General features: G+C 44.9%; 1 long non-coding RNA gene across 4 annotated transcripts in view; it reads left to right on the top strand.

The window, feature by feature from the left end:
- Positions 1-5524, top strand: part of LOC129502640 (uncharacterized) — a 50894-nt gene extending 45370 nt beyond the window's left edge. For all 4 annotated transcript variants that reach the window (XR_008662996.1, XR_008662995.1, XR_008662994.1 and 1 more), the window contains exons 2-3: positions 2488-2680; positions 3472-5524. This is a non-coding gene — a long non-coding RNA (uncharacterized LOC129502640). The remainder of the gene's footprint in view (positions 1-2487; positions 2681-3471) is intronic.
- The last annotated feature ends 18801 nt before the right edge of the window (positions 5525-24325 follow it).

The following is a 24325-nucleotide window of genomic DNA, read 5'->3' as shown; positions in this document are numbered from 1 at the left end:
AGGAAGTCCTTCCTTATCCCTGTAGCTGGAGGTAAACAAGGCATCTCTCGTCACCATTGCATTTTGTTTCTACTCTTGTTTGCCCTGGCCCATGGCAGGTAACACACACACACACATATACACACGTTATTATGATGTCCCAGGCACTCAGTGAGCCTTTGGCTGGGTCAGAATTAGGGCTGAATTCCTGTTTTTTTTTTTTCCTTTTTTTTTTTTTAAGATTTTATTTATTTATTTATGAGAGACACAGAGACAGAGATATAGGAAGAGGGAGGAGAAGCAGGCTCCATGCAGAGAGCTCGATGCGGGACTTGATCCCAGGACTCTGGGGATCACACCCTGAGCCAAAGGCAGATGCTCAACCCCTGAGACACCCAGGCATCCCTGGGTTCCTGGGTTTTGGCTCTCCAGCCCCTCCTCCCAGGTGTTTCCAGAAGCCTGGAAAGCACTTCGCTGGATATTCCAACTCTCCTGGCATTTGTGATTAGGGATGTGTGCCCAAATCCATTTTGTGTGTTTCCAACTCAGAGCCTCCTGGAAGGGAGGTGCTCCCCAGAGACCTGGCAGGCAGCTGCAGAAAGCTGCAGTCCCAGCGCTGGTCCTGCTGAGGAGGGCCCAGCCCCCCTCCCTTCTGTGTCTCTTTACTCTGAGCGGTTGGCCTGCGTTTCCAGCAGGCCTGGGCTCGGCGCTGGTCATGCTGATGGACTCCTGGGGTGGCTCTACTCTGTGGGAGCAAGGGACAGGCCTGGCCCTGGGAGAGGGGTAATGATGGCCAAGTTGGTGCATCTGGGTTAGCAGTAGGCATGGCCACCACCAGGCCTGCAGAGCTACTACACAGGGCGGCTGGAAAGCCTTCTGATTCTGCTCCAACTTTGCTCAACTGCCACCTCCCTTGGGGAGAGTTCCCTGCTCCACAGGCTGAGTTAGATGCTCCTGTGTGTACCGGAGCCCTCGACTGTGGGAGCCCTCCGCCAAGCGTGTCTTTGGAGGGCCAGGCCCATGCATTTATCATCCCACTGTGGGTGCTGCATTGGCATCAGAGCTGGGTTTCCTGTAGGAATTCAGACCTGGTTCTACCTGCTCACCATCCTTCTCTCCCCTTTCATCACAGTGAGTCTCAGAAGACTGAGTAGTTTCTTCTGAAAACACCACCCTCTTAACACCAGGAGGGCAGCTCTGCTGGGGAGTGGAGGAAGACGGGGTGGCCATGATTCTAGCCAGTGTTCCAGTACAAAGGACAACTAGAAGAAGGTCTAGAACAGTGCTGACTGATGGAAAAATAATGTGAAAAAAAGGACAAAGAAACAGTGAAATCTAATAATATATTTTATTTAACCCAAGATATCCAAAATATCATTTTCACATGCAATCAGTACAAACCATTATGAATGAGATAGTTCTTTTTTTCTGTACTCAGCCTTCAAAACCTGATATGTATTTTATAGTCAGTGCATCTCAATCTGGACACTCAATTTTCATCAAAAATACTTGATGTGTATTTCAATTTTATAAAATTTGCCGTTGAGAAAAACAGACCCATCCACCCACGTCCTTCCAAACATAAAGTTTTCCAATAACTGAATTAAGTATCTGTTTTTAAATTTAGATGAGTTTAAATAAAATACAAATTCAGTCACGCTGGCCACTTCTCAAGTGTACTCGTTGAGTCCCATGCAGTTTCTAGAAGGAGGGCTGGGAGGGAAGAGAAGACGTGACTGAATCAGGGGAAGAAAGCCCAGTGGCTCTCAAGGGTGGTGGCAGCTTCAAGCCAAATATACAGCAGCTTCTCCAAATATACATTGCGCTCATTTTCCTTAAGGCTTTTGGGGCTGAAGGCAGATGGCAGTCATGGTGGGAGGCTCAGCTCACTTCCAGGACAGTCTTCAGTGGGGTGAAACTTGTCTGCATTTTCTGCAGCATCATTAAACTTGGAGGGTGGTGTCCTGCTGGGGGGCCATGGAGGACTGAAATTCTGGGGAGAGGCTCCTAGGTTCCCCCCACCACTGAGAGGGGTGAGGGCACTGCGGAGGGCCCTGGAGCTGACGGAGGGATCAGCTGCTCCCCCTACCGAGAGCCACAGGACCTGCCTGGCTGCAGCCACCAGAGAGGTAACAGGGGCTGAGGCTGCCTTTCGTAGACTTGCCCTTCACATGCTGGAGGCAGTCAGTGATGCTGTGGGCTGGAGGACCGTTGGCAGGGGTCAAAGAAAGACTGGATCTTTTTGGGGTTATCAAGCCTCGGAACACAGAGGCCTTGACTTTGGAAGCATAGAAATGTTAGTGCGGAAATGCATCTTAGAATACAAAGGTAACATGGGTACCTGGCTGGCTCAGTCCGTAGAGCATCAGCTCCTGATCTCAGGGTCCTGAGTTCAAGCCCCAGGTAGGATGTAGAGCTTACTTGAAAAAAAAAAAAAAAAAGAACAGGCGAGTAAGATAGTTTAATAAAGTTCTTTGGTCTCCAAACTCAAAAATTGTTTTTCTCTAGACTTTACTAGCTGGTGTCAGGTGTGACAGACACATCCCTGGAAAATTCAGCTAGGAGCTGGGTTCCGTTCTCAGCAAATGGGTTGAAAGACCTCCGGCCAACCCAGTGGATATCCAGGCTAGCGGAGGAGCGCTGAAGGAGATGGAAAAAGTCTTCACTCTCAAGGAATCTGCATCCAGGGGGAAGACAGAGGGTAAACTGCTAATCAAAAATGTAATGCAATTGCAAGGGGTAGTGGGCAGGGGGATGGGGTGACTGGGTGACAGGTACTGAGGGGGGCAGTTGATGGCATGAGCACTGGGTGTTATACTATATGTTGGCATCGAACTCCAATAAAAAATATGCATATAAAAATGTAATGCAGAGCATGATGTCTAGTTGATGGCAGATTTCCTTCGGGCCCAAAGGAGGGTTCAGCAAAGAATAGCCCACAGGCCAAATCCAGCCCACGGCCCATATTTTGTAAGTGAAAAAGGCTGGCCCCTCAGCAGGCTGGTTTGTTTGTGTTGCCGGCGTCTGCTTTTGCCCCCTAACGGCAGAGCTGAGTACTTGCAGAGAGTGAATGGCCCTCAAAGCCTCAAGTACCTACATACTATCTGGCCCTTGAGAGAAAAAGTTTTCAGGCCCCTGGTCTAAGGCAGGGGACAGCTATTTTCAATAGAGAAGCATGTCGGATCGGCTTCTGGGAATAAAGAGCTGAAGAAAGGGAATTCTGGCCACAGGCCCGGTGACCTGATTCCAGGACAGAGAAGCGGGCCAGGCTCCCAGCCCGGGTTCTTCAAGCCTCTCCTTACTCCTGAGCAGAAAGGAATTCAATCATTTTTTCCACACCTTGTAGAAAGAGAAAGAGAGAGGATGAGTGAGCCGAAGTTTGTAAATGTTTTGAGAGTAATATGAAAAAAGCATCCATTAATCAAAAGATATTATTTCTATTTCATTGTTAAGTGGATGCTAATTTTCTTTTTTTCTTTTTTTTCTTTGCAGTCCTGGCTGCCAGATTCCTCCTTCCTGTTGTTCTGCCTTGGAAAACCAAACCAAACCAAACAAAAAACTAGGCATTACCACCACAGACCACAAAGGCGTTTACTTTAAGAAATGTGTTTTCATTCTTTTTCAAGATCCAAATAGGTGCAAGTAGGCTTAGATAGATTCCACAAGGTCCAGACTTCAAAAGGTTTAAAGGGTGTGGGAAGAAATGCCTCCCTCCTATTTCTTGTAATGATTTTATTTATTTATTTGAGAGAGAGAGAGAGAGAGAGAGAGAGAGAGAGAGAGAGAGAGAGAATGAGCAGGAGGGAGGAGCAGAAGGAGAAGGGGACTCCTCGCTGAGCAGGGAACCCCATGAGGGACTTGACCCCTCTGTTGACAAAAGGGAAGAAAAAAATCCAGAGAAGAAATGTGATTGGTGTGGAGGATACTCCTTAGGCCAATGACCAGTGGACTCCTCCCTGAGCAGGGAACCCCATGAAGGACTTGATCCCTTGGGCTCATGACCCAAGGCAAGTGCTTAATTAACTGAGCTACTTGGTTGCCCACCTCCCTCCTATTTTTGAGGCTCTCTGTTCCTCAGTTTGGAGGCGGCAAATGGCACCAGTCTCTTGTAGTGTGTATCCTTCTTGAGATATTTTAAGCAGGAGGAAATATTGACACACACACATATTTTTTTCTTCCTTTCAACACAAATGATTATCTCCTATATATACACCATTTTGCAAATTGCCTTTTTCCCCCTCGTTAATGCCTTTTGGTAAGTGTTTCACATCACTACACACAGAACTCCCCCCTTCTCTTCTTTGTGGTGTAGTGTCCCATCACATAGAGGTACCACTCTGTATGGAAGTGTTTTAGTGGCACCTAGAGCTGTTGCTCTACCCTCTTTGCTACCAGCGACACCCTGGTGGCATCGCTGGGCTCAGGGGACAGGGTCGATAACAGTGCCTAGGTAGAGGTTCATCCTACTGATGGCTTGAAAGATGGCCCCTCCTTAGTCCTCCACAGGCCAGGCAAGGGGGCGAGGGGCATTTCATTCCAGCAATCATGTCGCAGCGTCCTTCTGCCTGCTTTGGCCACCTGTGGGATTAACCCTGTCCCTGTGATTGCCCTGCCTCAGGCTGCTGTGGGAAAAGCACGTATTCCAACTGGAAATCGAAGTCAAGATTATTCTGATATAGTTGGATCAGGTGGTGGCGGTGGCGTTTGGCAGGCGTATTAGTCATGGCTTTTTATTGAAAGTTATAAATACCAATCTCAAACTGGCTTAAGCAAAAAGGAGGATTTGTGGACTTACACAGGCAAACAAGGCGATTGGGGAGTTGTGGCAGACACCCAGTTTCCTACCCGATGTACATTCTCTCCATGTTCTCGGTGTGCCCAACTAAAAGCGCTCAGCTCTTGAGGCTCCCTTGCAGCTAGGGTAGTCACGTGACCCTTCTCTGATGGAAGTAGACATGCACAGGTTGGCCCATCTGAGAATCCTCACACTTAGCTGGCATATGCTTTTTTGTCCTTTTTGCCTGGAATGTGGATATGACACCCAGAGATGCAGGAATCGTCCTGGAAGATGAGAAGGAGAGTCAAGTGATGAGTCAAGTCAAGTCAAAATGGCAGGAGAGGGCTGGGTCTCTGCGGTCACCATGGAACCTACATACCAGATCTCTCCTGCCAGCCTTTCAATTAGATGCCACCTGAGAAAAATAAACTTCCCTTTGGGTCAGTCCTGGAGTTGGGCTCTTATTACATGCAGTTCAACCCAGGCCAGCTCTGATTCTGTGCATCTGGAGTCTAGGATTTCATAGTGTCAGGTTTCTCTATCTCTCTAGTTCATTCTCCCAGAATCCTCAATGGGGCAAGGGACATGACACCAGCAGCTCTGGAATGCACTGTGAAAGCTTCCGATCCAGGGGAAAGAGGGAGCTAACCCCTCTGTTGCCGAAAGGGAAGAAAAAAATACCCAGAGAAGAAATGTGATTGGTGTGGAGGATACTCGTTAGGCCAATGACCATGGACAAGGGGTTGAAGTAATATGGCTGACCAGGTCTGTGCCACCTAAGCTTATCTGGAAAAGAGAATGAGAAGCAGTTTCCAAAGGAGGAGAGGGGATACTTTTACCAGGAGGGTGGGAAGGTGGGAGGACAGATGAAAACAACAGATGGCTCTCTAGCAGGCACTGAAGTTTAGACATGTGGAGAGGAGAGAGAAAGGCATTTCAGGGAGATAGTCCCCTCCCCTAGGAAGTCTTTTCTGATGGCCTGATTTAGCCACTCCTCTCTCCACCCCATTAGCTCCCTTGCTTATTCTCACTGTAGCACCTGTCTCTGTGTATCACTGTCTGTCTCTTCCTGGTGGCTCCTCAAAGTGGATACTTCATCTTATCAATCCTGTATCCCTCCCCTCACTGGTGTGTAGTGGCCACTGAGTGTGTGGATGAGTGAATGAAGGAACAGCAGGAACAAAGACACAGAAGAGGGAAGTCACTTCTGGTTTGGTTGGAATCTTGAGTGTGTGATTTAAAAAAACCCAGTAAGTCCTGGGGCGCCTGGGTGGCTCAGTCAGTTGAGCATCTGACCCTTGGTTTCGGCTCAGATCATGTGTCATAGGTCATGGGATTGAGCCCTGTGTTGGGCTTTGTGCTCAGAGTCTGCTGTAGATTCTCTCCCTCTTCCGCTGCCCCTTCTCCTGTTCACACACATGCTCTATCTTTAAAATGAATAAATCTTGAAAAGAAAACAACAACAACATTCCAGTAAATCCTAAGGTGAGTTAGGGCTAGATTGTAGGGCAACTTTGAATGTTAGGTTAAGGAGTTTGGGTTTGTGTTATGGAAATAGAGAGCTACTGAAAGCTTCTAAGCCAGAGTGGCATGATCAGATTTTCTATGGCCAAAGTCTAGATCCTTTTGACTCCTGGCCTCTGTCTTTATTTTCCATTCTCTGGCTTCTCTGATTCTTCTTGGCCTGACTCTTCATCGGTCTCAAATTTGGTCCATGTTACCCACCAGTGCTTCTCTCTACCCCACCCCTTTCACCAGTCAGTTCTGGGCTGATTCTGGTCTTCACTGAGCAGGTGGAAAGGATGGTTTTCCCTGACTGGTACCAACTGGATGTCCTTCTAAGGAAGTTTCCACCTGAGCAGCTCTTGTCTGCCCTCTTCTGGGCACTCGTGGCTACAGCTACTTGCTCTTTGGAACTGGATATAAACAGGTCACAGCCTCATGATGTGGCTTGTCTTCTTATATTCCCCCCCCCCCCCCCCCCGGGTCTCCCTTAATTACTTACAAACCAAAGCGGAAGTTGCTGTTGTTGTTGTTTGAGTGACAACCATATGTGTAGGTTTGTCTGGTAAGAGCGACATATAGAAAACACTTCGGACTTCCCACTGTTCTAGCTATTTTTCATTGTGGGCTCCAAGGGCTCTCATAAATGGCAGACCACTACTTTTTGCTAATTTACATGCCTCTTCTATTTATTTGTCTGAACAGAGGTTACTTTAGTTTATTTCACCATTGAAGAGGTAATACATTTGAACTTTATAAATATGTAAGCCTTACATTTTTATGTACCCTTGGAGAATAGTCTTCCCAATAAATCGCTACTGCTTTCATCCAAGTAGAGAAGTCCATGAACATATTTTTATCGTTCACAATAGAATCGAGGCAATGTCCTAATTAATGATTTTTATAAGATGCAATTTCTGTTTACAGGGAATTTGGGCCTGTAATGTGGATCAGAAACTATCTCTGGGGTTTTTTTGATCTCATGACATGATGGATACACATCTTCACAGAATACCTGATTGCATTCTTGGCCTCACCGTGGATGATGGAATGATTTTTTTCTGAATATGTGGGTTTTCTTAGGCCAAGGCTAAAACTTGGCTTGCCCACTCTGGTTAGCAGACTCATTCAAATGCATTGGCTGTAGATCCCACAATTTCTGCACAGTCCCCAAAACCACATCTTGCTCTCCTGGGTCCGCATTTTGAATTCCTCATTTTCCCTATCTATTCAAGTCCAGCCCTTCCCTCAAGACCTACTTTTAATATCCTTCCTCTGAGATTCCTCCCCTGCATCCTAATCTCTTCTAAACAGTAACGCAGCTATAGCTTCTCGCATATATTTAACAAAAATCATGCATTATCTTGTGGCATCTTTTTACCTTTTTAATGAGTCATTATTTATAAATTTGTATTGCCATTTAACTTTACAGAAGTTTATGTCCCATGTCTTTTCTTGAATAATAAAAGCTTTAGTGCCAGAAACTCTATCTTACACTAGGTTGTTTACCCCACAGAATGTTGACTATCTATTGCTACATATTCAATAGTTGAGCAGCAAGTGCTGTTGATTGATGGGTTGTTGTATCATTTGCCTATCCTAGCTCTAATTAGTATACTTTCCTGAGAACTATTTACAACAGACAGATTGGCCCAGGCCATCATTAACACTTCCCTGAAATATTTTCATGCATTTAGATGCTTTGCAAAATGTATTGCCCAAATGGTGCTATGTGTCTATGTGTGCACATAACAAAGGGAAGCCAAATTAAAACCATCCTTTTAATTCACTGTTGATGCATGATCATTTTAAAATGTAGCTTTCATTTTCATCAAAGTTATGCACTTACATAATTTTAGGAGTTGTCTTAGTCTGCTTGGGCTACCATAACAAAATACCGTAGACTGGGTGGTTTAAACAACAGACATTTATTTCTCACAGTTATGGAGGCTGAGAAGTTCAAGATCGTGGTGCCAGCAGATTTGGTTTCTGATGATGGCTCCTTTCTGGCTTCCCTTCTTGCTGTGTCCTCACATGGCAGAGAGAAAGAGAGAGAGAGAGAGAGAGAGAGAGAGAGAGAGAGAGAGAGAGAGAGAGAGACCTAATCTTTCTTCCTCTTTTTATGAGGATACTGATCCCATTATGGGGACTGACACTCATGGCCTCATCTAAACCATTGCTTGCCAAAGGCTCCACCTCCAAATAAGATTGAATTGGAGATTAGAGCTTCAACACATTAATGTGAGGGGACACAGACATTCAGTCCATAACAGGGGTCAAATAATTTCACAAGGTACTCTAAAATATAGCAGCTCCTCCTTGCTCCACCGTTTCCCTGCTTTCTAGAATCAACATGTTTGGCTACTTTAGATGCTTATTTTGATGTTATCTCCTTATCTCTATATTATGATTACACTACTACTTTCATTTTTCTCCTTTCAGCTTCAGGCATTATCTATTGGCTTGCCACTGTGTCAGCTCTCTTTAACCACCCACACTGTGCTCTATCATATCCTGATCTTCCACCTTCCCATTTTCTTGCTACTGTTATTTCATAATTTTGCTTAAGTTAATATTTAATGTGCATATTATCCTGTCTATATAAATGTTATTCACAGCTGGACATGATTATTTTTGTTTTCTTGTATGACCATTAGGTTTTCCTGGAGTTAACAGTTGTATTGTTTTTTTCCCTCCCTTTCTTTGTTTTCTAACCCCAATTCATCCCAAACTCTCTTCTCAGTTGTTTAAATCTCCTCTCAGCACATTCACTCACATCAGGTATTCCTATACGGCCATCTGTTTGGTCTTCCATGCTCTTCTGAGCTATTACAATCTGAACTATTTTCTTTCTAAACTCAATGTGCAGCTGTTCTTCTTGGATCTCCCTTCATCTTCATCCCTGAGATTCCTTTGGCTCTTTCTTGGATTGATTCTTATATTTCCCAGACCCTATATCTTCCTTTCTCTTGGTTTACCTTCTAATTTTGGATGAACTTCCCAATAGCTTCTTGAGAATGGCTGAATGAAAGGTAAATATTTTGAGACCTATCATGTCTGAAATGTTTGTGTTCCACCCTAACATTAAACTGGTAACTTTGTTTGGTATGAAATTCTAGGCTAGAAATTATTTTTCTATAGAACTTTGAAGTTATTGCTCCATTATCTTTTTGCTTCTAGTGTGGCCACTGGAAAATCCATGGTCATCCTGATTTCTTGAGTGACCTTTTTAGCTTTTCTGGAAGCCTTTAATATTGTTCCTTTGTCCCAATTTTTCTGGAAATTCATGGTGATAAATGTTAGTATGGACTTGTTTTTGTCTATTGTACTGGTTATTTAACGTACTCTTTCCATCTAGAAACTCATGCCCTCCAGTTTTGGGAAATTTCTTGAATTTTTTTTTTTTTTGTATTTTCCTTTCTTCTATTTTTTCATTCTCTTTTTCCGAAACTTTACTGATTCAGATGAAGGACTCCTAAACTGATTTTAAAAGTTTCTTTTCTATCATATTTTCCTTCTCTTTTACATTTCATTCTACTTTCTAAGAAATTTTCCTAACTTTATCTTCTGATTCCTCTGTTGAAATTTTCATTCTACTTCATTGAATTTCTAAGAACTCTCTTTTGGTTTATACTTGTTTTATTTTTGATAGAATTGTTTTTTTATTAATAAATACAATAACTTCTCCTACTTCTCTGAGGATGTTAATGATAATTTCCTTTCAATCTGTTATCTTCCTGCATAGTTTTATACCAGTTGCTTTCCCTAACCCTAATATTTTGACCTCTATTTTTCAAGTTAAAGAATTTCCTTGAGATCATTGGCTGATGCTCACATTTAAAATGGGACTCTTAAAAGCTAACTGGAAGCTTTTTGTGTGTGGGTGGAACTTGTTAATTGTGGACTTCGTTAGAATGAATTGTAAAGGGTAAGTTGGTTTGGTTGGTTTGATTCTTCAGGAGAATTATGATGTCAGCACGTGTGTGTGTGTGTGTGTGTGTGTGTATGTGTGTGTGTAGAGTGGTTTTCAGCATATTTAAGAAACAGTAGAACAGAACCTTCTAGTTAAGATTCTCCAGAGGGGGGAAAAAACAAAGATTCTCCAGAGAAATAGAACCAACCAGATCTCTCTCTCCTGTGTGTGTGTCATATGTATGTATATGTATATACATGTTCATTTTTTTTTTACAAGAATCAGCTTATGTGATTTTGGAGGTTGAGAAGTCCTACAATCTTCTTTCTGCAAGTTGGAGACTGAGGAAAGCCTGTGGTGTAATTCAGTTTGAGTCCAAAGGGCTGAGATTCAGGAAAGCCAATGGCGTAAATCCCAATTGAAGGGTAGAAGATCAATGTTACAGCTCAATAGGCAGAGAAGGGCAAATTCTCCCTTCTTCTACTTTCTTTGTTCTATTTAGCCTCTCAATCAATTACTGGGGAGGACCATCTCCTTTACTTAGTTTATTGATTCAAATGGTGATCCAGGAACATCTTCACAGGCACATTCAGATTATGTTAGCCAAATATCCAGACATCCTGTTATCTAGTCAAGTTGACATATAACATCAATCATCTCAGCCAGTGTGGACTAAGAAGAGTGAGCAAGAGGAAGATGGGCAAAAGATGCTGTCAGATGGGCTAGGACTTAACGACAAAGGGGCTTATAGAACAAGATGAGAACAATAAAAAAGTTTGTTCTGAGTGAAATGGGAAGCCATTGGAAGACTTTGAGGAGGGAAATGACATGATCTTATTTACCTTCTCAAAATGGCTTCTATCTACTATGTGGAGAATTTATTGGGCAGGTGGTGAGAGAGGGCAGTGGTGTGGAACTAGGGAGTCAAACTGCTAGTCAAATTAGTCAGGATGGGCTAAGTAATGCTGTAGTAAAATGTTTCATGTTTTTCTGTTCTGCCACACATCATCTTCACTATCTGGAATATTACTGGTCTTATGGCTGAGACAAAAGAGATTATGGTGAATCACATACTAATTGTGAACTCTTCTGCCTGAAAATGACACGCATCACTTCCTTTAAATTTCATTGACCAAATCAAGTTAAATGGCTAAGCCTGGTATCAGTGGAGTAGGGAAGTACAATCCTCCACCAAGAGGAGTGGGGAATCTTGGAAACTGTGGAACAATCTACTACAGGAGGTTATTGCAATAATTAAGGCAGAAATGAAGCTAGTGAGAATGGTAGCAGTTGAGGTGATAACAAGAATTCAGATCTGGGATAGAGTTTGGAGAACTTGCTGGTTTAGTAAATGTGAAGTATGAAAGAAAGAAGATTTAAGATATATTTCAGGGTTTTGGGTTGAACACAATGGTGGTGTCATTTGCTGAGCTGGAGAAGACTAAAAGTAGGGCAGCTTTAATGGGAAAAATTAGGAATTCCATTTTGGACACATTGGGTTTGAGATTCCCAATTAGAGAAGTGTTGGTGTTGAAGGTAAGACTTGGGAGTTAGCAGCATATAAGCTGCCTTTGAAGCCATGGGACTGGATAATATCACACGGAGGAAACTGGAAGGCTGGGATTGAGCTGTGGGGTATACCAACATACAAAAGACAGAAGAAGAGGAGAGCCCAATAAAAGAGAGGGAAGAGGGAAAAGCCAGACTGGGAGGAGGGAAACAAAGTATGTAGGATGACCCAGAAGCCAAGGGGGAAAAGTATTTCATAAGGAGAAGGATCCACAGTATGACTGAGATGCTTAGGTAAGAATTAAAATCCATTGTTGAATTTGGCTAGGTGCAGGCACTGGTGACCTTGACATGCCATTGGTGACCTTAGGGTGAAAGTCTTATTGTAAATGGGTTGAGAAGAGCACACTTGTCCTTCTGATTCAAAGTCCAGTCCTCCCTTGGTTTGCTGTGTAGAATGGAAGGTTCTCTTGTACATAATGGAGTTGTTGAAAATGTCAGTGAATTAAATAATTTGTACCTTATTCTTTGGATCACTTAGCATGGGGAAACAATCCACTAAACACTTGAATCAACCATCCGAGCATAACTGGCTCATTGCCTTCTCTTCTGTGAGTCTATGGAATAAATGTTTGCAGAAATCTCTCTTTTCTCTCCATCCAGGCTCCAGGCCAAGTCTTTATAAATGATGGGGCGTGCTATAAATTTGTTAGCCCCCTTAACCATGGAGACACATGAGGAGGCAGGGAAGTAGGATTGGGAAAAATAGAAGCATCTTGTTTACTGTCCAGCATCAAGTATAGGATATAAAATCTGCTTCCAAGAGCAATACATTGAATTAAATGAGGTGATTTTACTCCAGAACAATACTCCAAGGGGCATTCCAAAGTAATAAACCCGACAGCAAAAACTATGAAACCAAAGGAGAAAAAGGCAGGATATGGACATGAAAAGGAAATGTGCACCTGTTACCTCGTGCATTTTTTGTTCAGCCTGTGGGGTATGCCCACTGAAAACTGCTTCTGGTTGTGCAGGAGATTCACCATGGACACATGGGAAGATCAGATGTCACTTCTGTGCCTTGGCCTCAGGTACTGATACATCCAAAGCAAGCCAGGTTTGTTGGTAAGGCCAGGAAAGCAGGGCCGAGGGGTGTTTATATAAACTTGAAATACTTCCAACATTTTTTCAAAGTTGGTTGTGATTCTTGCCTTCTTGCTCTCAGTCAAGGGCAGTACTCCAAACATTTAATAACTAGTCAAGAATAGGCCTTGACTAATTAGAACAGACACCAGACCAATCAGGATAAGGGCTGTCTGTACCCAACATTTTAGTTGAATACTAGGCTTGTTCTTAATACCTGGTGAAAAGAATAGGGACCCCGTAGCCAGTAAAAGCTGAGTTCAATCTTGGATGTTTCTTAAAATCTCTCGTACCTCCCCGTCTTTGAGCAGGTTCAAACTTTGCTGAGTCTCATTTTCCTCAAATGGAGAGAGAGAGAGAGAGAGAGAGAGAGAGAAAGAGAGAGAGAGAGAGAGAGAGAGAAAGTATTTCCTTCGGTGGTTATTTTGAAAATGAAATGAAATACATTTTAATTACCTATTGCTATCTATCCCATCATCCAAACCTAGTGGCTTAAACAGCAGTAATTTATTATTTCTCAGGATTGAGGAGGGTGGGGGGTGGCTCAAGAATCCAGTCAGCTCTTGGCTTTGAGGTCCTTCTGCTCCACATGGTAAGGGCTGGAAGTTGCTCACTCAGCTGCATCCAATCTGGCACCTGGGTTGGGCTGGAATGTCCGGGAAGGCCTCACATACATGTCTGGCACCTCCCTGCTCCTCCACCTGGCCTCTCTCTTCCCACCAGGAATCTTCTCATTCAGGGAGCTGAGCTTCTTTAAAGGTGAGAGCTGGCTTCTTAGAGCCAGAGAGGAAGCTGCCTGGTATCTTCAGATTTAACACGAGACCTGGAAGGGATTATTTCTGTCACATTCTACAGGAAAAGGCAAATCATGAGGTGGGAAGATGCAAGGGGGTGGCAGGTGGGGGGAACATTTTATGTGCACAGAGAGGCAAGGAGTTATTGGTGATCATCATTGGAGGCTTGTGGCCTCACAGCTTCCACTTTGGCTGCACAAACCTCCTGCCATAATTCCTTCCACTTTTGTGTCTGTATAGGCTGCTCTCTGAATGAAAATGCTTTCCCCTCAACGCTCCCAACTCCCGATTATACTTCATAACTCTGCTTAGTGGTGCTTCCTCCGGGATTCCCTGTCTCAGCCTCAGAGTAGCGAAGAAAGGTAGCTGCAGAGGGACAGAGAAGCAGGTATGGGGGGGTTTGCTAGAAACTCCAGACAGCTTTTTAGTCTTCTCATAGCAGAAGCAACTCTTGTCGAGGCATCCCAGGATGTGCTCTCAGAGACCACAGCCTTTCAGAGAAGCTCAGCCTCATCATGCACCTGGTATGGCTGGGAAACAGATGAGGGAGGGGTCTCCATAGATGAGAAGAGGCAGGACTCCTGGTTCTCTGGAACCTATAAATGGGGGCCAAAGGAGTAAGAATTCTCTGGTTCCCAGGTAGCCCTCAGAAAGTACAATGGGTGGAATTGAGCACCCTCTCCCCAAAGATATGACCAAGACCTAACCTTTGTACCTGTGAATGGGACCTTATTTGGAAACAGGGTCTTTGCAGATATAATCAAGTTAAGGATGTAGAGATTAGATCATATCAGATTTAGGGTGGGCCCTTTACCCAGAAATTGGTGTTCTCACAAGAGAGAGCAGAGCGGAGTTTGAGACACAGAGACAGAGAAGGCCATGTGAGGAGGGAGGGAATGAAGGATGCAGTCACAGGTCTAGGGGGCCACTTGTACCCAAAGCTGGAAGAGGCAAGGAGAGAGTCTTCCTTCTTTCTGAGCCCAGAGCTCTGGGATGAGTGTGGTCCTTAATTTCAGACTTCTGGCCTCCAGAAATATGGAGGCATAAACTTCTGTTGTTTGAAGCCATCTGGTTTGTGATAATGTACTGTGGCAGCCCTAGGAAACTAACACAGTAGGAGAGACATGGAACCTGAGATACCTGTGGGCCCAGCAGAGGCCTGGGTTTTGGACCGGTGTTCTAGAGCCTTCTTAACTGGAGGCACAGGGCCATGATTACAGATTTCAGGATGTAGTAGCAGTTCAATGCCTCAAAGGATGGTAAGGGACTCCTATGCCTGAGGACACGTCCATGCTGGGCTCCAGGGTCCCAGCCTCACCCAGCGGCACTCCCTGGGGAGACTTGCATGTTCCTCTCTGGTCACCATGAGATGAAAATTGTTTCCAGTGTCCATCACAGAGGAAGCATGCAAGACCAGCATTCCCCTCCCAGGGACTCAGTTTGAAAGATGCTGGAGAGGGCCGAGAAGCCTTCAGCTCATGAGTTCCTGCTCCCTTGTGGAATGGGGCTTATGAATACATTTAGGTCAGGGATAGAACATAAAATGGTGGCCATTTGGGGGTCATAATTTAACATTCATATATATAATTTATATATACATACAGTGGTATAATCATATGTGTATATATTTATATATATCTTATAATCTTGAGCCCTCTATTTTATTTTATTTTTTTAAAAGATATTTTATTTATTTGAGAGAGAGAGAGATAGAGAGCACAAGCAAAGGGGGGGAGGAACAGAGGGAGAGGGGGAAGCAGACTCCCTGCTGAGCAGAGAGCCCAATGCGGGACTCAATCCCAGGACCCCAAGATCATGACCTGAGCCAAAGGCAGACAGTTAATCGACTGAGCCACTCAGGCGTCCCTATTTTACTTTTTCTTAAGTAGGCTCCATGTCCAGCATGGAGCCCAATATGGGGCTTGAACTCACAACCCTGAGATCAAGACCTGAGCTGAGATGGAGTCAGACGCTTAACTGACTGAGTCATCCAGGCGCCCCTTAAACTCTTCAATATAGTGACAAGAAGCAAAAGGAATTTTGTTTTGGAGCCGTGCTACAGCCTCTCAGCATGAGAAGAAAGCATCCTCAGTGGCCCAAAGGTTACGTGTGGGCTTGGTTCTAGGCTGTGGGATTACTTTCTGTGGCTTGTGAGGGAGAAGCGCAAAAGGGAAGAAGTGAAGTCATGTGGCATTTCTGTGCTGGGACTCAGACAAATTATATAATTGTCCTTTGCATTAAAATCTGCTCCACTTTCATCTGATATTTTGCTGAGAGGACAAGTGAGATTCCAAAGCTCCGTTTGCTAGAGTGTGCAAAATGGTAATGAGCTTCGTGGCCAGCAGAGTGGCAGAGGGGGCGTGCCTCTCTGGAGAAGAGAGGAGGGTGGGGAACCCCCGGCTGCAGGGAGGGAAGACAGGAGGAGTCGGGCTGACTCAGTGAGCCTCTTCAAATGCGCCTCCGTCCTCATTCTTTGCCACTGTGACCTCTTCTCAGGGGGTGAGGGGAAGACTCTGAACTGAGTTCTTTTTTTTTTTTTTTTTTTTAACCAAGAGAGGGAAGGTGCCAAAGGGTCATTAACAATAGGATCGAGGATCTGGCTATGAGATGGCATGTGGATGCCATGTGGGAGATGCTAATTTTGGGAAATGCGTCCTTATCTCTATAGATGTGCCATTCCAAGTCCCCAGTTAGATTTGAAAAAGACCTTGGACATTGTCTAATTCACCCCTCCTTCCCTGCACAGAGGCTCTGAGCCTGATGCCTAAGCACATGCTGAGCAAATATTTGTTGAATCAATGAATAAATGAATGAGCGAATATAGTTCAAGTGCTCAGTTTACAGGCGAGGGAATCAAGGCTCAGAGAAATCAAGGGATTGGTCAAGGTCATGCATCCAGTTAGTGGTGGCTTTAGGCCTCTGAGATCCGGCCCTCTGACCACTCAGCTGAGAATTTTCTTTCTGTTGCATCTCGCTGCTAGAACAACTGTAGCCACCAGAAGGACGTTTCAATACTCTTGAAAGTTCTCTGGCTCAATGTTGCTATGATACAGTCTTGCAAAGAGCTGATTGCTCGGTGGCAAGGGCAAGTGCTATTTATGTTGGGGGAGTTAGAATTGCCGCCTTACAGAACCATTTGTTACCGGCCTCCTTAATATTTGCGAGGAGGGTAACATTTTCTGTATGTACATATCTGACTGGGAAATTTTACCTTTTATGGGCCATGATATCCTTTTGCTATTTGATTTAAAAATCTTTCCCCTCCTTCCTACCTACCTACATGAAGAAAAAAAAACAAAACAAAACACCAACCAGCCGAGGGGAATATTTATAGGACGATATTTCAACCTTGCCACTCATTATGGCAATTGTGAACACTTTGCTTTTAATGCTTCCACATTGCCACATGGTCTCTGTTTTTCAAGGATCGGTCATCCCCTTTGTTCTTAGGGGGTCTGTCGCAGTGTCAGTCATGACCCATACAGGGTAACCACTGCTGAGCTGGCCGGCAATGCTGGTGCCCTGCCCTGTGGACATCCTGCTTATTGCTTTGGTAAATGAGGTGTCTTCTGGGTCCGCCTATGGAACCTCATTGGTTGCAGGTTTTTTGGCCTTAGGTAGTGGATACTGCTGCATAGCAACACCACGAACTGAATAGCTTAGGACAACCCACATTTATTATCTCACCCTCGTTTGTGAGGGTTAGGAGTCTGCATATGGCTTAACTGAGTCCTTTCTCAGATTTCCCAGGGCCACAGTCAAGCTGTTGGCCAGGCTGCATTCCTATCTGGAGCCTGGGATCCTCTTCAAAGTTCATATGGTAGTGGGGAGAATTCAGTTCTTTGCCACTGTAGGACTCGGATCCTGATTTTCTTGCTGGCCGTCCCCCAGGGGCTGCTTTCTGTTCTTGGAGGTGGCCTGTAGCTCTTTGCTGCATGGGCCTCTCACAACACAGCAGCTGCGTCAGGCCAGCAGGAGAATCTCTCCCTAGGGGAGCCTAAGACAGTATTATATAATGTAACAGAATCACCAGGGTGACTGACCCATTACCTTTGCCCTTCACCACTGGCTAGGAGCAAGTGACATGTTCCACTTGTACTCAGGGGAGGGGAGTATACAAGGGTGTGACTCACTGGGATCGCCTTAGGGTGAGCCCAGCATAAGCAATGTAACCACTCTAGCAAGGCTGCTTCTCTGAGCCCTTTTTGGTTTTTTGGTTTTTTAAAGATTTGTTAATTTATTTTAGAGAGAGAGAGTGCCTGAGCAGGAGGGGAAGAGAGAGGGGGAGGGGTGGAGGGAGAGGGAAGGTCCACTCTGCGCTGAGCCTGGACCCATCTCAGGGCTCGAACCCATGATCCTGAGATCATGACCCGAGCTGAAACCAAGAGTCGGAGGCTTACCTGACTGAGCTACCCAGGCACCCCTTCTTCGAGCCTTTTATCCCTCCCTTTGCTGTCCGTTGTAGTAGTTTTGGCATTTCCACCTCGCTGCCTCACTTCTCCTAAGTTTACGAGAGCCATCCAGGATGCATCTTTGTACCATCTCCTACTGTTCTTGCCAGGGTGTTAAATCATTCTTCCATGCCAATAAACTCTTCCTTATCCAACTTTCTAGTCTGTTCCCCTGGGACATATTCAGTATTCCAATCCTCTGTATACCTTCTTGGCTCCTGTTGGTGCATTTTGGCTGCTTTCCACATTTCCTTTGGCATGCATGCCTCCTGTAGCACGCTGAGCACTTTCCTGGGATGACTGTGGTGACTTGATGCCACTTCTTGTTCTGGCGGCCAGGAGTGAGATCTAGGGAGGGCGTAAGTTGTCTGGGGAGGCGAAGGCCTCAGCATTCAGGCTGCCTTGAAGCAAAGAGGGGGAGCCCTGGGGTGTACATAACAAGGAGGGAACCCCAGAGGGTTCAGGATGCTCCGATGGCTCAAACTCAAGCTTTCTGGGTGCACTGGCCCAGTTGTCACCACCCACATGTCAGGGGCCCATTCCTTCCCAGTCAGAGCTCTAACCTGGACACAGAAGCCCTGCTACAGTTGGGATTCCAACCTTCTCTGGGGGCTCTGCTACCTTATAATTAAGTCCTGGCCCTGATGCTCAGTTTTTTTCTTTTTTCCTGCTCTCTGGCTGTAAGACATGAAATTCTCTTTACTTGCTGCCACAGAGGCCCAGTGACCCTCACTCCTTACTTTTTCTTGATGATGAATCACCTCAGCCTTTCACTGTCCCTCCCTTAATGTGTTTGTAGCACCTAGCAGCAGCCATCTGAGTCCACTCACTTATAGTGACTGCTTCTCTTGCCCTGGGCCTCTTGAATGCTTTATTTATTCACCAGCCAGCATATTTTCCTTCCAGAGGTATCCCAGCCAGCTGAGAACAGAGGACACCTTTAACAATTGCAATTCCACCACCATGGATGGTGATGGGGTACTCATTAGCAAGCTAAGCAGGGAATCCAACTCCCAATATTCCATTTGAGAATCGACTTTCTAGGATACCTCTTGCCAGCAAGTTGTAGGTCATGAAACAGAAACAGACTGTGAGGTGGAGATTTGCATGTAGAAGTTTTACTGGAGAATGCACTTGGGAGCAGCCCCTGTAGAAAAGCTAGAGAGCAGAAGTGGGCAGAGGGGGAGAGTACGCCATGATGTAGTTGCACCAGAGTACCTGCTGATCACACAGCAAACTCTGGAGATGCAGTAGCTTTTTGTGACTTTCCGCTTTGGAGAAAGGGACCCAGGTCTTTGTTTCCTTGTACTGACCAGTCACAGGATAGAGGCTGCCCCTGAGGAGGGGACATAATGGCAGGTCTCTCTGACCAAGGGCAATCTCTAGAGGTGGGTGCCTTTGTGAGCAATCAGCAACCCAACATTCCCAGCTGCTGGGAGAATGAGTCCTGAGGAAAGGATCTGGGCCATAGGCCAAAGTAACTGCTATACCAGTGTTTCTCAACTGAGGGTGATTATGTCTCCCAGGGGACATTTAGCATTATTTGGAGACAGTTTGGTTATTACAACTGGAGGGAGTGTTTGCTACTGACATCTAGTAGGCAGAAACCAGGGACACTGCTAAATATTCTATAGAGCTCCATCAAGACTGTCCTCTACCATAAAGAATGATCTGGCTCCAAATGCCAATAGTGCCAAAACTGAGAAACTCATGCTATGCCACGCTTCTTTGGATTAGCTCCCAAATAAATTACTTGCACCAAAATCCTTGTCTGGGGTCTCTGTTTGGAGGACAATGTGGGGATATTAAAGCTAAGACAAGGGGGATGCTAAAGCTCCAAAAGACAAAGTGATTTGATGGGGTTGCAGAGCTTGGAGGAGAGGAAGACAAGGATAGGAATCCCAGACTTTCTGTGTCCTGAGCCTGCATTCTTCTCTACGTACCACACTGCAGAGCTGGTGGGTGGACCAGTCTCCAGGTCTTGCAGCATGTGCAAGACTTTATGATGGGGAGTTTTAGCATGTTCCTGGGCTTATCGGCAAATTCTGATTCCTTGACAAATCTGTTGGCTATTAAACAACCGTACAACCTTTCCAACTGGACTACAGAACACAGACAATGATTAGGGTGACTATTTTCCAATTCTTCCAAAGTTGGTATATAGCTAGTACCATTATAGATGGGTCGAGAAAATTCATTCCTACAGTGGATGCCTTACAACATTAAACCTTAATTCCCTTGCAGAAACCTGATTGAGAATGTCTATGTGGGCAGAGATACTCTTCTCAAGTTACTGAATTTCCATGTATTTAGGTATTTGTTCATTTAATTATTCTTCCTCTCATCTATTGGTTACTTCATTTAACGAGTAGTTATGCTCAGTGGTAGACACCCCATCTCATTGGCATAGTATTTTAGAAGAGAAAGACTTGGGCTATCATTGTCAGAGATTATATAAATGATGGAAATGAGAAATCCAGAGAGGTTGAGCAATCTACCCAAAGGTTTTGGAACTAATTCAAGACAGAGTCACGGATAGACACAGGTTCCAGAAGGGCACAAGTGTGCTGAGGGACGACCTCAGTACAGTCTTTCACTGCAAGGACAGATCTATGTGACTCATTGTAATTTGCATCTTATTAATATGTATTTCATATTCATTCTCTCAGCCCACTGCCCAAAACTACAAGGGTGTAGCCTTTCCCTCTGTCTATAATTCTCTGGAAAGCTGTGTGCCACTGGGAGCTTTTGAACTGGTAGGTGTCATAGTCCTGGATTTGATTTAATTTGAGCCAAGGGAGCAATTTAAATCCTAGAAGTTCCTCTTCAAGCTGTTATTCAAAGTACAGGAATGTGAATGCTACCAAATCTCTGGGAAATGAAAGCTCTATCTTGCCATTTAAGTGAACAATCTGTGAAACTACCTGCTTTCCCCAAACATTAAGCCAAGCCAACATTAATTTTTGCCAACCTTAATTGTGTAAGCAGCGAGGCCATTGTCAGGAGTCCATAAATTGAGATTCTCCTCAGGCTTGGAACCTTGCTTAGAAACCATGTTTCTTTCCCACTCTGCCTCAGTCCCTGTGCAAACTTAATTTCCTTGTTCTTCTGGGACTGAGTTATGTACCTTTTGTTGCCAGTACAGTGCTGGGGAGAAATCTGATTTTGTTTTTCCTGACACACAGACTGAATTCAGTCTGTTTAATTCAGATTTGAGTATTGCCAATTCCCAATCTTGAAATCCCGTCAAGAGGATTATACTATCATTACCATGAGGGTGGCTTTCCTTGGCATTTGGCTGCACGCCTCACATCAGGGATTCATGTGGATTACAAAGAAACTATTCCTAGTATCCAGTACAGGAAGTTAGAGGAGAACCATTTCCATAGTAACCACATAGGGATGGGTCAGTCATTGACTCCAAATTCACTATCCATGGATTTAAGCTTAAACTATTTAACAATGCGAATTCCTATAACTGATGTTTACATTTTAAAAAGTTTTTAAAATTTCTTATGTTGGGCAGCCCGGGTGGCTCAGTTGTTTAGCGCCACCTTCAGCCCAGGGCGTGATGCTGGCGTCCTGGGATCCAGTCCCATGTCGGGCTCCCTGCATGGAGCCTGCTTCTCCCTCTGCCTGTGTCTCTGCCTCTCTCTTTCTCTTTCCCTGTCTCTCATGAATAAATAAAATAAAATCTTAAAAAAAAAGTTCTTATGTTTATGAGAACTCAAGGTTGCAGGTAAACCCTGCTAGCATTTGTTTCCCAGCAAGGGAGTTTACTGGCTCAGGTAAATGCGAAGGTCATGGTTGAACCTGGCTTCCATAATAACTGGATTCAGGGACTAATAAGCTTGCAGTGCTTGGTCTGAGCAGTACCTGTATATTAGGGGTAAAATCTTCCTTAATCTTGATGCGTTCTTACCTGTGGAGGTGGTATCAGCAGGCTAATACTTTGGCCTTTCCCTGTCCTTCACTTTGCAAGGAGGGTGACTTATTCCTTATCATAAATTGTGGGAGAACCGACTGGGTGTTGTTCCCAGCTCAGCTTTTCCCACTTCTTTAAATATCACTGAAGATTGTCCTTCTCTGTCCCTCCCACGTGCATGGAGGCAGGACTGTGATCTTCTATTACCGCCCAGGACTAGTTGGAAAAGTCTGCTTAACTCTGGAGTTTTTTTTATTTTATTACTTATTTCCTAATTCTTCTATGTTCCCACATGTAGAATCCCCATTCTCCAGCAGCGCCTGTTGTTAGTAATGAAGGTAATATTTCGGCTTCTCTAGGTCTGATCTTGTCCAGCTCTCAAATAATTTTGAAGGTGGAGAAAGAAGGGTTATTTACCCAACCCTCTGTGATCCTATTATTATTCATTTATTCAGCAACCATTTATTGTGTGATCATTACGTGCCCCCTAGAGACAGAGAGGAAAACGAAGCTTCTTGTTCTTGATGGGCTGCCAGTCCATGAGAGCTCCTGCTGATACATCTCCAGGGTCTTGCATGCTTGATACACATTTGTGGATTGAAAGGAAGAATGAAGATTCTGCACGTTAACATAGTAAGTGTGCGGTGGATGCAGTGATGTGTTATGGAGATCCCTCCATCCCAGGTTCCTCCAGTGCCCGGTCCCTCCTGGGTACTCTTTCCTCCCTCCTGGAGTGTCGGCTGCTCATGGCTCTCAGTTGAGACTCTCTCCAAGAATTGCCTTGGGTGGAAGAAAGCAGCTTCACTCAAGATCATGTTCTCTCTCCAAGGGCAGCCAATGACCAGACATACAAGCTACAAAGGCTTGACCTCCATGTTTTGAAGTTGGACAGCTCTGAATGGCCAGCTCGGCTCCAGAGCCCTTGTAGGGTTGGACGGAAGCTTTCATGCAACTGCATCACAGCTCAGCTTCTCCCCCTACCTAGTCTTGACTCCTGTAGGTGTTGATGCTGGGAGCATTCCCCAATAAACTTTCTGAGTGTGAATTTCCATCTCAAAATCTGTTTCCAGGGACATATTATGGGATTACAGGGGAGAAATTCTCTCGTCAACCCTAGGCATTTGGAGAAGTGGAGATGGTACCGGGGTCAGAGGAGAGAATGGAAAGACTGGGCAAAGGATGAAGGGACCTTGCTAGAAAAAAGAGGGAAGGATGTGTTTTGGGAGAAGAGGTGGCTGGAGCACAGATGGGAGTGTGGAGCTCCTGAGACAGAGGGAGCACTGTGTATTGCTGAGAAGAGACGCTTCCTATGGTTGTTGCTCTCGGTTTACACCGTCCTCTCCAAGAAAGCAGTCCAGCTGGAGAGATGGAGGAACAGATGCCCTGACCAGGCATTGCAGAGGTGGCAGGGTTTCCCCACGGCAATGAGGGAAGAGCAGGTGTGCCATCAGGGATCTGAGGGCACTGGAAGGGGTGTGACACATGAGTGGGGATTCCTGGGTGGAGAAGATCAGAAGGTGCCAGAATGTCGTGACTGACTCTTTGGAGGACTGCCTATATCTGACTGACTTGGGAAGGGTTTGTTTAGCTCCCGGGGTTCCCTGACGTAATGCCTGGGCATGCACAGGCTGCAGGGAGTAGAGAGAGGACCTGGATGCCTGCGGTGGCCAAGCATGACTGGCCAAGATGAGCATCTGCTCCTTCTCTGGCAGGTGCCAGGGCAGAGGGATGAGGCCAGTGAGGAGCAAGCTGCTCAGAGGGCAAGGGAGACACAGGGAAGAGCAAAAACTTGAGGGGTGGCCCGAGGAAAGGTTCAGGCAGAAACAAAAGCCTCTGACTTTATTTTCTTGGTTATTGATGTAAAAAATCAGTACCCCCCCCCATCCCCTGGAGCTGCAAAAATGAAAAGCAAGTAATTTAGCTTTCTAGATGGCAAAAGGTTTTGATCATGCTCATTGCTCCTACCTAATATAAGATTTGTGAAATTAGAATCCAATCCAAATAACACTGCATATCTAATATATGCCAGGAGCTATGCTAAGCAGCCTGGCTTCATTTGCTAGTGATTATAATCAAAGAAGCAGTTCCTAAAATAATTAAATTTAATGAGAGAAGGATAAACAGAAATACCATTCGGTTACCATTCTGTTGGTTGCTCTTACCTTGCTGTGGAAGTTAGCTAGGTTGGTTCTTTAGCAGTGAATACCTATTTATTTCATACACTTATGGAACAAGATGTTATTAAATGTCTTCCTGGTGACAGACGCATGTCAGGTGCTGGAAACACATATTTCCCTGTATAATAGAAAGCAAGATGAAGCTTTTAATACC

This window comes from Nyctereutes procyonoides, unplaced genomic scaffold (genome assembly GCF_905146905.1).
Source record: "Nyctereutes procyonoides isolate TBG_1078 unplaced genomic scaffold, NYPRO_anot_genome, whole genome shotgun sequence".
Lineage (NCBI taxonomy): Eukaryota > Metazoa > Chordata > Mammalia > Carnivora > Canidae > Nyctereutes > Nyctereutes procyonoides.
Note: the sequence above shows the minus strand (reverse complement) of the source record. Positions and strands in the feature narration are given on the sequence as shown.